At 43.4% G+C, this 14,364-nt stretch overlaps 1 protein-coding gene across 2 annotated transcripts in view; it reads left to right on the forward strand.

The window, feature by feature from the left end:
* LOC139465496 (nociceptin receptor-like) overlaps nucleotides 1–14,364 on the forward strand; it is a 50,837-nt gene that overhangs the window by 32,467 nt on the left and 4,006 nt on the right. The window contains exon 1 of one of the 2 annotated variants that reach the window (XM_071247220.1): nucleotides 7,448–7,519. The exons of the other annotated variant lie outside the window; for it this stretch is intronic. The gene's annotated coding sequence lies outside the window, so the exon portion shown is untranslated. Of the gene's footprint in view, nucleotides 1–7,447; nucleotides 7,520–14,364 lie in introns of those variants that run through there. 2 annotated transcript variants of the gene reach the window in all.

The raw sequence follows: 14,364 nt of genomic DNA on the forward strand, positions 1-14,364 counted from the left end.
CTGGCACACGTTGTCTCAGGCTGCTGGATGGGTGTTACATCCACAGGTACACGTTGTCTCAGGCTGCTGGATGGGTGTTACATCCACTGGCACACGTTGTCTCAGGCTGCTGGATGGATGGGTGTTACATCCACTGGCATACGTTGTCTCGGGCTGCTGGATGGGTGTTACATCAACTGGCACATGTTGTCTCGGGCTGCTGGATGGGTGTTACATCCACTGACACACGTTGACTCAGGCTGCTGGATGGGTGTTACATCCACAGGTACACGTTGTTTCAGGCTGCTGGATGGGTGTTACATCAACTGGCACATGTTGACTCAGGCTGCTGGATGGGTGTTACATCAACTGGCACATGTTGACTCAGGCTGCTGGATGGGTGTTACATCCACTGGCACACGATGTCTCAGGCTGCTGGATGGCTGTTACATCCACTGGCACACGTTGTCTCGGGCTGCTGGATGGGTGTTACATCAACTGGCACATGTTGTCTCAGGCTGCTGGATGGGTGTTACATCCACTGGCACACGTTGTCTGGGGCTGCTGGATGGGTGTTACATCAACTGGCACACGTTGTCTCAGGCTGCTGGATGGGTGTTACATCCACTGGCACACGATGTCTCAGGCTGCTGGATGGCTGTTACATCAACTGGCACACGTTGTCTCAGGCTGCTGGATGGCTGTTACATCCACTGGCACACGATGTCTCAGGCTGCTGGATGGCTGTTACATCCACTGGCACACGTCGTCTCGGGCTGCTGGATGGGTGTTACATCAACTGGCACATGTTGTCTCGGGCTGCTGGATGGGTGTTACATCAACTGGCACATGTTGTCTCGGGCTGCTGGATGGGTGTTACATCAACTGGCACACGTTGTCTCAGGCTGCTGGATGGGTGTTACATCCACTGGCACACGATGTCTCAGGCTGCTGGATGGCTGTTACATCAACTGGCACACGTCGTCTCAGGCTGCTGGATGGGTGTTACATCAACTGGCACATGTTGTCTCGGGCTGCTGGATGGGTGTTACATCAACTGGCACATGTTGTCTCGGGCTGCTGGATGGGTGTTACATCAACTGGCACATGTTGTCTCGGGCTGCTGGATGGGTGTTACATCCACTGGTACACGTTGTCTCGGGCTGCTGAGGAGACGTAGCTGCTCTTCTGACTCCACTCGTGGATGGTTGTGTTCTAACGCTGATCTGATGAAATCGCCAAGACTGGTGCATCGACCTTTAGGCCTTGAATGCACGTGCCTCCAGTGTATTGCAGCCTGACGTCCCACGTGGAGACGGTAACGGTAACCTCCATGGACATCTTTGCTCAGCTGAAGAACTGACTTGTTTGAACAGTGATAAGTAGTTAATTCCTCAACTATGTTTTTTAAGTTACTAACATTTTATACATGAAGCTGCAACAGTACAAGTCTGACTTTACTGGGCAACAGATATTAAAACAGTCAATAGTGGTTCAGTCCATTTACATGAATAGGGATGAAACTGAGTTCCCAATGTGCCTACATTATTTTCTGTAGGCAAATTGGGATGTAGGCACAATGGGTTTGAACCGTCAACGTGGGACTAACCCAGTCACGTGACATATCACAAGTTTACCTCAGCTCAATCGAACAGCTGTTTGCTATCAATTTTGAATTTGTTGTAATTATTTTACAATATCATTTGAACACATATGGATAATATAAATTCGTTGTGGTGGGGTCATTCGGGTGCATGTGGTTTTATGCATTTCTCGTTAGGTTTGTATTGTTCGTTGTTACTCATTGTATCGTGTAGGTCGTTGTCCTGTTTGTACCAGCTGATGGTTTGTGATATCTATCACACTCATTAGAGATTGTAAAAAACGTTACATGACAAAACATTGTGAGACGCGTGAAAACAGCCTGATACTTCCATTCCATGACTCAATACAAAGTCTATCATGCCTGATAAGGAGGCTTCAACAAGAAACTATTTAGGATAAATACTGCATCATTCCTTGGAATGCAGATGTATATTTGACTGGATACTGTGAGGTATACAGATGTATATTTGCCAGAATAATGTCAGGTATACAGATGTATATTTGCCAGGATAATGTGAGGTATACAGGTGTATATTTGCCAGGATGATGTGAGGTATAGAGATATATATTTGTCACGATAATGTGAAGTATACAGATGTATATTTACCTGGATAATGTGAGGTGTACAGATATATACTTGCCTGGATAATGTGAGGTATACATATATACATTTGCCTGGATAATGTGAGGTATACCTGAATAATGTGAGGTATACAGATTTATACTTGCCTGGATAATGTGAGGTATACATATATACATTTGCCTGGATAATGTGAGGTATACCTGAATAATGTGAGGTATACAAATATATACTTGCCTGGATAATGTGAGGTATACAGATGTATACGTGCCTGGATTATGTGAGGTATACAAATATATACTTGCCAGGATAATGTGAGGTATTCAGATATATACTTGCCAGGATAATGTGAGGTATACATATATATATTTGTTAGGATAATGTGAGGTACGCCTGGATAATGTGAGGTATACATATATATATTTGTTAGGATAATGTGAGGTATGCCTGGATAATTTGAGGTATACAGATATATACTTGCCAGAATAATGTGAGGTATACAGGTATACTTTTGCCAGGATAATGTGAGGTATACAGATATATATTTGCCAGGGTAATGTGAGGTATACAGATATATACTTGCCAGGATAATGTGAGGTATACATATATACATTTGCCTGGATAATGTGAGGTATACAGCTGATACGTGCCTGGATTATGTGAGGTATACAAATATATACTCTCCATGATAATATGTGGTATTCAGATATATACTTGCCAGGATATTGTGAGGTATACAGATATATATTTGTTAGGATAATGTGAGGTATGCCTGGATAATGTGAGGTATACATATATATATTTGTTAGGATAATGTGAGATATGCCTGGATAATGCGAGGTATACAAATATATACTTGCCTGGATAATGTGAGGTATACAGATATATACTTGCCAGGATAATGTGAGGTATACAGTTATATATTTGTTAGGATAATGTGAGGTATGCCTGGATAATGTGAGGTATACAGATATATACTTGCCAGGCTAATGTGAGGTATGCAGATGTACATTTGCCAGGATAATGTGAGGTATACAGATAGTTATTTGCCAAGGTAATGTGAGGTATACAGATATATACTTGCCATGATAATGTGAGGTATACAGATGTTTATTTGCCAGGATGATGTCAGGTATACAGGTATATAGTTGACAGGATGATTTGTGATGTACAGATATAAAGTTGCTATGATAATGTGAGGTATACAGATATTGTGTTCATGACGTACTTAGCAACAATGTAGCTGTCTAGTGTGCTGCTGTATTCATGACGTACTTAGCAACAATGTAGCTGTCTGTAGTGCGCTGTTGTGTTCATGACGTACTAAGCCACAATGTAGCTGTCTAGTGTGCTGCTGTATTCATGACGTACTTAGCAACAATGTAGCTGTCTGTAGTGCGCTGCTATGTTCACGACGTACTTAGCAACAATGTAGCTATCTGTAGTGCGCTGTTGTGTTCATGACGTACTTAGCCACAATGTAGCTGTCTAGTGCGCTGCTGTATTCATGACGTACTTAGCAGCAATGTAGCTGTCTGTAGTGCGCTGCTATGTTCATGACGTACTTAGCAACAATGTAGCTATCTGTAGTGTGCTCCTGTGTTCATGACGTACTTAGCCACAATGAAGCTGTCTGTAGTGCGCTGCTATGTTCATGACGTACTTAGCCACAATGAAGCTGTCTATAGTGTGTTGCTCTGTCCATGACATACTTAGCCAAAATGTAGCTGTCTAGTGCGCTGCTGTGTTCATGACGTACTAAGCCACAATGAAGCTGTCTGTAGTGTGCTGCTCTGTTCATGACGTACTTAACCACAATGTAGCTGTCTAGTGCGCTGCTGTGTTCATGACGTACTTAGCCACAATGAAGCTGTCTGTAGTGTGCTGCTCTGTTCATGACGTACTTAGCCACACTGAAGCTGTCTAGTGCGCTGCTGTGTTCATGACGTACTTAGCCACAATGAAGCTGTATGTAGTGCGCTGCTGTGTTCATGACGTACTTAGCCACAATGAAGCTGTCTGTAGTGTGCTGCTCTGTTCATGACATACTTAGCCACACTGAAGCTGTCTAGTGCGCTGCTGTGTTCATGACGTACTTAGCCACAATGAAGCTGTCTGTAGTGCGCTGCTGTGTTCATGATGTACTTAGCCACAATGAAGCTGTCTGTAGTGTGCTGCTCTGTTCATGACGTACTTAGCCAAAATGTAGCTGTCTAGTGCGCTGCTGTGTTCATGACGTACTTAGCCACAATGTAGCTGTCTGTAGTGTGCTGCTCTGTTCATGACGTACTTAGCCACAATGTAGCTGTCCAGTGTGCTGCTGTGTTCATGACGTACTAAGCCACAATGAAGCTGTCTGTAGTGTGCTGCTCTGTTCATGACGTACTTAACCACACTGAGCTGTCTAGTGCGCTGCTGTGTTCATGACGTATTTAGCCACAATGAAGCTGTCTGTGGTGTGCTGCTCTGTTCATGATGTACTTAGCCACAATGGAGCTGTCTAGTGCGCTGCTGTGATGTTCATGACGTACTTAAACAGACTGTAACTGGCTGTGGTGCCCTGCTCAAGATCTTTCAGTAAAAGAAAATTCAGTTGAGCACGACCGATTGACTAAACAGCATGTTGACAACTTCTCTTCTTGCCTGTCACAGGCGCAGTTGCAACATTTGGTCATCCCTGTTATTGTTGCGGTATCATTTAATGATGCTTTAGCTGCGGTTTAATTGATGACGTTATCGCTACAGTATTGATTAATGATATTATTGTTACGACAATAATTAATGATGGTATTACTACGGTATCAATGAATGATTGTATGGCTACACTTATAATTAATCATGGTTATGAGATGTCGGCATTGTGTCACGAGTGCAAGCTTGTGTACACGAAGACGAAACACTACAAAGACAATTCTAAAACCGATGTCCTAGTGAGAAGGCTGTGCTCGGTACTTACAAGGAGAAACGTCAGCCGCCATAACAGATGCGCTTCGTGTTACGAGGAAATCAATGGTTTCATGTCAAGAAAACCAAAGAGATGCCACTCGAGGAGATTCAAAAGAATTGCCCATCAATTAAACAGACAAAACGAATAAAAGCGACAAAACCTTTTCTATATTCATAAGAAATCGTTACTAAAAGCTGAATCCGTTGACGATTCCGACAGAGCAGGTGTTAATGAATAACCATGAAATAGTGATGCCACCAGGTGTTTACGAAAAGGTGAGCGTACCCTGCCCTACCGTCAACCGGCACAAACACATGCAAATCCAAGTCAAATGTTCACGTGAAAAAACTCGGAAACATTTGGTACAAGTAAGAACAAGGAATTGTGTCTGACATAATTTTGGTCACTGATGCGTTAAATTTGGACAACTCCTCACCCTGCCTGTAGTACAACATGTTGAAAGCTTAACTAAGGCCTTGGGTGCTGTAATCTTGCAATCAAGAGTCGAATGCATTGTCCATGTCCCTGCTCCTTCGACAGCATGAATAAGTTACATCAGAAGAGGTTATTATTCTGAAACGTGTTGTGTAACGTGTAGCCTTTTGCTAACGATTGCTGTTTTTCACACACATTTTACGTTTTACGAGTGATCTAATGTCTTATTCAGAAGTCGTTCGAGCCGGGTAGTGCCACGACATTGTTCCGGCAGCAGCAGTGATCAATGACACAATCCTTCAGTGAAAGCATCAATAGTGATTCTGCGCAGCAAACATGACACGCTCCAAGTGAAAGTACATAGGCATACTGTGGCTACACCGGGAGTGTGGATAACAGTCTGTGAGTCTGTCTAGTTTCCAGCATTATCACTCAGGGACACCAAGTGAGTGAGTATGGTTTTACGCCGCTTTTAGCAATATTCCAGCAATATCACGACAGGGGACACCGGAAAATGGGCTTCACACATTGTACCCATGTCGGGAATCTAACCCGGGTCTTCGGTGTGACGAGCTAAGGCTTTAACCACCCGACCGCCACCAGGGACACCAAGATGTAGGACTTCTGACAAGGTGTAACCATGGTTGATACACTTTTGGCGCCAATGTGGGTCAAGAAGTCAACAACTGCACGACTGTTCAGGGTATTGCGACCTTCATCAGTAGTTGATGAATCCTTGTATCACTGAGGGTGGACTTCAAGCCAGAATGTGACTGCATGCAACACGTGGGGTGAACGTTGATGACGTAAGTGAGTGAGTGAGTGAGTATGGTTTTACGCCGCTTTTAGCAATATTCCAGCAATATCACGGCGGGGGACACTAGAAATGGGCTTCACACATTGTACCCATATCGGGAATCGAACCCGGGTCTTCGGCGTGACGAGCTAACGCTTTAACCACTAGGCTACCCGACCGCCCCTTGATGACGTAAGACAGTTTAAGGTTACCATCGACATCGTAGTGTGTCTTCCATAAAGAACGACAAAAGTCACAAGTGTATAGTTAAAGCTGTGTAGGGGTTAAAGCGCAAACGTCGTGTCCTCCAGACAGAACTCTAGCTCTCAGCAGGACGCATGTGCCAAGATGAGAAAGCAGTTGATACGGGTGATAGGGTTTTGCAATGCGGAGTGAAAACGACCCTGCCGACCCTGTTTCAGGTGTAGTTTCTCGGCAGGTACCTAAGTCTTTTCACGTCGCCTGTAAACTTGAAGTACGAAGTGTTTTTGAATCCGACTCTGACCTGTTTAGTAAATCCCTCCCCATCATTCCCCGTCTCCTGGCGTGAAGACCTGAGGGGAGTGCCCAATCACTTGTTGCCGCTTCCCGCCACCATGGGTGACGCATCACCTGCACCCTAAAGTCCATCAGAGTGGGTGGACACAACTAAAGATTCTCACACTTTTCCGAAACCACGCCAATCTCTACTTGACGCCTTTCTACAACCATGTAAAGAAAGACTGCGTTGAGAAACTCGACGAATAAATATAGAAGTCACGCGTCTACCGCCACAATTAGAAATACGGGAGTGTCAAGGATTCTTGCGAGCAGTCTCAACAGTTTAATGGCCGACAGTAGTTAGCTGATCTGGAAATGACAGTCACTCTGTGTCTGCAGGCCTTCGTCAGGTGGCGCTGTCTGTCACTGTCTGTCACTGCTGCCTGGCGCAGATCAAGAACCAAACGACAATGCTCACATCACACCTTGTGCTTGCGCATGCGTGGTAGATCAATGCAGTCCGCCTCCGATACTGGCTGGGTAGAGGTCTGTGATCAATAGCCATAGCATAACATGCCTTGGATGAGACTGGAGCGCTACTAACTAGCGGATTAGTTTGGATTAAGTCCTTTTATAGTGGATCATCCGCCAGTAGACAGAGAAAAGGGAATATCCATGGATTTACTGGACTTACCTGGTGAGGATGATTATAAACTCTTCCTTGTCTAGCTAATGTACATGGATTCACTTGCTACTTAAGTTTGACAGTTATTACTATACTAGGCTACCATTGTCTTGAATCATCACTACTGACTAACAAATCAATACGTTGTGTTGTAAATGATCGTCAACAATGAAAAGATTAAATCAACCCTGAGACTTTGAAAAAAACTATGCATTGTGATTGTTTGCATCCGCTCGGGAAATGCATCACCGAGTCTGTGAGCGATTTGTACAAACATTTCAACAAGCTTTGAATAAAACTGCTCTTGTAGATTTGAACGATATTTCGCCGCTTGTTGAATAACGTTCATTGAATTCTTTTGGTTCACCAAAACGTGTTTCACTTGTGCTATTGATTTGGGGTGAACAAAAAAGTATACTAAACTCTTCGTCAGTGATTACTGCTCACCTTTTAGGACAGCTGTGCAGTGATTTGCACGCGCCAGCAGGGTCAGGAGTAGGCTGGGAGATCGCTCTGCTGTGATTCAACACCTTACCATATACAGCCAGCCTTGTAGGATGGGGAAATCGCTGCGCATCAACTTAGGTGAACATTTCATTTGAGTTAATTAGTTCCACATACATGTACGTGTTCCTGCTTCTAACGCTGCATTCGATCGTCACTTTAACCTGATGTGACTTTACACCGTTATGTAAACATAGTATGTTGCATTTACTAAGTTAGTTTTATCGACATATAGACAGCTATGTAAATATTTGAGTTTATTTCTGGTGAATCTATTGCTGACGGGTTTTACGTAATAAATCATTAACTGTAGGCTCGGTTGAATTACCATCATGACACGATAAATAAATTATATAAATGTAATTCCTTTTTTGATATCTTTTTACAGGCATAACTATGTTGCACGTTTTATATAAATGTTAACTGTGTTCTATTAAATAAACGATAAAAAGACGTTAAAAGATGGTACTCGGCGCTCGGAATTACGGGTCAAACACTAGGACTGGTCGGCTCGGAGTCAGTATCGATGGGGTACACGGGGTATCCATGTTAAACTGTGGCATTGTACCTCAGTTTGCTAGCACTAAAAAATCGGCATTAGTGCGGACTGGAACAAGCAGCCACACACACCTCACCTTTAACTTGTAACAATATTACCATACTCGCATGCCTCATGCCCGGGACCCAGGTGGAATGCCATTCTTAATCTGTTATTTTTAATATATGTCGACGCGCCCTTATTTATTTATTTTGAGAAGCAAGTCCTTCTGCTTCTGGTCCAGTGAACCGTTTCCCCGTCTTGTATATGTAACAGTAAGAACCTCCGTCTTGTGCCTTGATGCATCATGTGGTCCCCCATGTGACACATCGCAGGTTCGCATTATTTGATGAACACAGATAAAAAAACAACAATGCAATATGTTTTTTTTAATTGCACTGCCATGATGGCAGCTCGGCGATTACTCACACACACGCTTTGATATTACGCTAGTTGCGTCCCGGCCCCACACTGTAGGACATTGCGGAGGGGGAGCGAGGGGAGGGGAGCACATATTTCACTGACATGTTTCGGTTGGCGTTGTGTATTGCGATTCGCTGTGCAGAGTTGCGTCCCTTGGGCACGCCAGAAACCTATGGTTCTGGGTTCGAATCCTTGTTCACCCCGATTATGTATCTAGGTTTGTCAGCACCATACCCGTGCTCGTGGGTTTCACTGAAGTGGTAAACGTCTGAGACCTGCATCACTTTGGGCTTTCCTCCCGTTAAACCCAACTCACTCACTCACTCACTCACTCACTCACTCAACAACAGATAAAATTCACCCTTCACATGTCCTGCAAATTCAGTGCTAGCTATCCTAACCATGGATTTCAGAATTCAATGTATCTCTTCGTCGACAATGTCCTCATTCAATCGTTTTTGTTGAGAACTATGATGGTATCAACAGATTGCCGTGATAAACACAGAATTACTGCAAAGAAAAGCGACAAACCCCTTTCCACATTAAATAGAAATCTCTGCTAAAAGCAGAGTCGGTTTACGATTCCCACTATGTCATAAGCATGTGTTTATGAATCACTATGAGGTAGTGATGGGACCAGGTGTTCGCGAAAAGGTGAGCGAATCCTGCCCCACTGGTTGCATCCGTCACAAACACATGCAAGGGCAAGTCATCTCTCCTAAAACAGACACCGGAACATATAGGGTCAAAATAAATTGCATCGGTCATTCTTCTCGTCACTGATGCGTCAAACTTAGACATCTCCTCCACATGTCTACCACAGCATTTCTTGAAGACTTTACTGGGACCTTGAATGTTGTAACCTTGATCAAACAACTTTTGAGTATCATGACGCTCTTTGAAATCTTGGTAGAAAGAGCATGCCCGATTGTATCTTAAGACTTGTGAAAATGTAGGCACCAAAGGCTGGAACTGCTGGAATATTGCTTGACATGAAAGGGAATCTTGACTTTGGAAAAGTTGTAAGCTTGAATGTTGCAATAAAAAGTCCATCCGCTACTTCTGTCGACTTCTTTATTGCATCACGATAATATCATATAATCTTTCGTCCTTCCTGCTGTCGTAACGGTTAACAATGTTTACTAAATACCTTGCCGCCTACAGCTTGTAACCAACACTCTACCACGTGTAACCAATACTCATAGCTGAACCAACAATCTACCACTTGAAACCAAGCATGTACCATTTGTAAAAAACAATGTACCACTTGTAACCAACAGTCTACCACTTGTAACCAACAGTCTACCACTTGTAACCAACAGTCAACCACTTGTAGCCAACTGTCTCCCTCTTGTAGCCAACATTCTACCGCTTGTAACCTACATTCTACCGCATGTAACCTACATTCTACCGCATGTTACCGGCATTCTACCGCTTGTAACCAAAATTCTACCGCTTGGAACAAAACAGTCTCCATCTTGTAGCCAACATTCTACCGCATGTAACCAACATTCTACCATTGTAACCAACATTCTGCCGCTTGTAACCAACATTCTACCGCATGTAACCAACATTGTACCATTGCAACAAACATTCTACCGCATGTAACAAACATTCTACCGCTTTTAACCAATATTCAACCGTTGTACCCAACAGTTTGCGCTTGTAACCAACATTCTACCGTTGTTACAAACATTGTACCGCAGGTAACCAACATTGTACCGTTGCAACCAACATTCTACCGTTGTAACCAGCATTGTACCACTTGTAACCAACATTGTACTGTTGCAACCAACAGTCTCCCTCTTGTATTCAACATTGTACCGCTTGTAACCAACAGTCTCCCGCTTGTAACCTACATTCTACCGCTTGTAACCAACAGGCTACCGCTTGTCACCTACATTCTACCGTTGCAACCAACAGCCTACCGCTTGTAACCTACATTCTACCGCTTGTAACCAACAGCCTACCGCTTGTAACCTACATTCTACCGCTTGTAACCAACAGTCTCCCTCTTGTAACCAACATTGTACCATTGCAACCAACATTCAACCGTTGTAACCCACATTCTACCGTTGTAACCAACATTGTACCTCTTGTTCCCAATATTCTACCGTTGTAGCCAACAGTCTCCCTCTTGTATCCAACATTCTACCGTTGCAACCAACATTCTACCGTTTTAACCAGCATTCTACCGTCGTAACCAACAGTCTCCCTCTTGTAGACAACATTGTACAGTTGCAACCAACAGTCTACCGCTTTTAACCAACATTGTACCGTTGCAACCAACATTCTACCGCTTGTAACCTACATTTTACCGCTTGTAACCAACATTCTACCTCTTGTTATTAACATTCTACCATTTGTAGCCAACAGTCTCCCGCTTGTAACTAACGTCCTACCTCTTGTAACCAATATTCTACCGTTGTCGCCAACAGTCTCCCTCTTGTATTCAACATTGTACCGCTTGTAACCAACAGTCTCCCGCTTGTAACCAACGGTCTACCGCTTGTAACCTATATTCTACCGCTTGTAACCAACAGCCTACCGCTTGTAACCTATATTCTACCGCTTGTAACCAACAGCCTACCGCTTGTAACCTACATTCTACCGCTTGTAACCTACAGTCTACCGCTTGTAACCAACATTCTACCACTTGTAATCAACACTGTCCCGCTTGCTACTAACATTCTACCGTAGTAACCAAAAGTCTTCCGCATGTAACCTTTATAATAGTACTTGTAACCAACAGTCTACCGCTTGTAACTGACATTCTGCCGATGATAACCAACAGTCTCCCGCTTTTAACCAACATTCTACTGCTTGTAACCAACAGTCTACCGCTTGTTACTGACATTCTGCCGATGGTAACCAACAGTCTCTCGCTTTTAACCAACAGTCTCCCGCTTTTAACCAACAGTCTACCGCTTGTAACCAACAGTCTACCGCTTGTAACCAACAGGATCCCGCTTGTAACCAACAGTCTCCCGCTTGCAACCAACATTCTACCACTTGTAACCAACAGGCTCCCGCTTGAAACCTACATTCTACCACTTGTAACCAACAGTCTCCCGCTTGTAAGTAACATTCTACCACTTGTAACCAACAGGCTCCCGCTTGAAACCAACATTCTACCACTTGTAACCAACAGTCTCCCGCTTGTAACCAACATTCTACCACTTGTAACCAACAGTCTCCCGCTTGTAAGTAACATTCTACCGCTTGTAACCAACAGTCTCCCGCTTGTAACCAACATTCTACCACTTGTAACCAACAGGCTCCCGCTTGTAAGTAACATTCTACCACTTGTAACCAACAGTCTCCCGCTTGAAACCTACATTCTACCACTTGTAACCAACAGTCTCCCGCTTGTAAGTAACATTCTACCACTTGTAACCAACAGGCTCCCGCTTGTAAGTAACATTCTACCACTTGTAACCAACAGGCTCCCACTTGAAACCTACATTCTACCGCTTGTAACCAACGGTCTCCCGCTTGTAAGTAACATTCTACCGCTTGTAACCAACAGTCTCCCGCTTGTAACCAACATTCTACCACTTGTAACCAACAGGCTCCCGCTTGAAACTAACATTCTACCGTTTGTAACCAACAGTCTGTGCCACTTGTAACCAACATTCTACCACTTGTAACCAACAGCCTCCCGCTTGTAAGTAACATTCTACCACTTGTAACCAACAGTCTCCCGCTTGTAACCAACATTCTACCACTTGTAACCAACAGGCTCCCGCTTGTAACCAACATTCTACCACTTGTAACCAACAGGCTCCCGTTTGAAACCAACATTCTACCACTTGTAACCAACAGTCTCCCGCTTGTAAGTAACATTCTACCACTTGTAACCAACAGGCTCCCGCTTGTAAGTAACATTCTACCACTTGTAACCAACAGGCTCCCACTTGAAACCTACATTCTACCGCTTGTAACCAACAGTCTCCCGCTTGTAAGTAACATTCTACCGCTTGTAACCAACAGTCTCCCACTTGTAACCAACATTCTACCACTTGTAACCAACAGGCTCCCGCTTGAAACTAACATTCTACCGTTTGTAACCAACAGTCTGTGCCACTTGTAACCAACATTCTACCACTTGTAACCAACAGGCTCCCGCTTGTAAGTAACATTCTACCACTTGTAACCAACAGTCTCCCGCTTGTAAGTAACATTCTACCACTTGTAACCAACAGTCTGTGTCACTTGTAACCAACAGTTTCCCGCTTGTAACCAACAGCCTCCCGCTTGTAACCAACATTCTACCGCTTGTAACCAACAGTCCTGTTTCTGGTACAAATAACGCTACCTTGAATTCTGGGCATCTTCCTCCCGCGCAAGCTGGCCCTCCAGGAAGCTGATGCAATGTGTCCCCCAAAGGGAAACAACCATCTTAATTACTTTTGAGACAAAATTTTATTATGAACAACTTACTAGTTAGTGTATCGATGATATTAATGGAATGTTACTAACTCAAATATTTTTGATGTCACAAACAGACATTTTATTTCATATCAAGTTATCCACTCAAACCATCTGCGCTTTGAAGCCTGTCTAACCGCATAAATTAGGCATGATGGTCATCATGTCCGGTTGTTCCTGTGTTCCGGAGATTGTTCTTGTGTTCCGGAGATTGTTCTTGTGTTTATGCGATTGTTCCTGTGTTCAGGAAATTGTTGTTGTGTTCAGAAAATTGTTCTTGTGTTTATGCGATTGTTCCTGTGTTCAGGAAATTGTTCTTGTGTTCAGGAGATTGTTCATGTGTTTAGGAGATTTTCTTGTGTTCAGGAGATTCTTCTTGTGTTCACGAGGTCATCCTGTCGTCCATGAAGCTGTCGTGTTGTTCAGGGAGTCGTGTTGTGCAGGAAGTTGTCCTGTTGTGCAGGAGATTGAGCTTGTGCCGACGGCTTCTGACTGCACTAGTGTTTGAGTGTATGGACACAAAATTCTCATAATTTAGTGTTAATATTTATTATTTATTGTCAACATTTATCATTCTATATTTTTTAATGTATGAAAAGTTTTCAAACGAGAGGCCGGATACATGACCGCGAAACTGATATTTTGACGTTCATATTTTTTTTCAGGAGTATTCGTGAATGACACTGACAGACGACTTCCACATTCCCAGTAAAACCCCTGTTAATTCCGCAGCAAGAATATTATACAAAAGCCTTGTTTTTGCATACACTGGAACTAGTCTTTGTGAAGAAAACGACGAAATGCACACCCAGTGTATTAACTGGATACATGCATTTAACTCACCGACAAAAGAAACGCGAATACCAAACATGTTGGTTAATATATGAACACTTACTCATATGCAAGAGATATTAAATTGGTTCATACACAAAAGAACATACCTGTTTGTTGTGTGAATCAC

Source organism: Haliotis cracherodii, unplaced genomic scaffold (genome assembly GCF_022045235.1).
Source record: "Haliotis cracherodii isolate W230 unplaced genomic scaffold, xgHalCrac1.p SCAF_18, whole genome shotgun sequence".
Lineage (NCBI taxonomy): Eukaryota > Metazoa > Mollusca > Gastropoda > Lepetellida > Haliotidae > Haliotis > Haliotis cracherodii.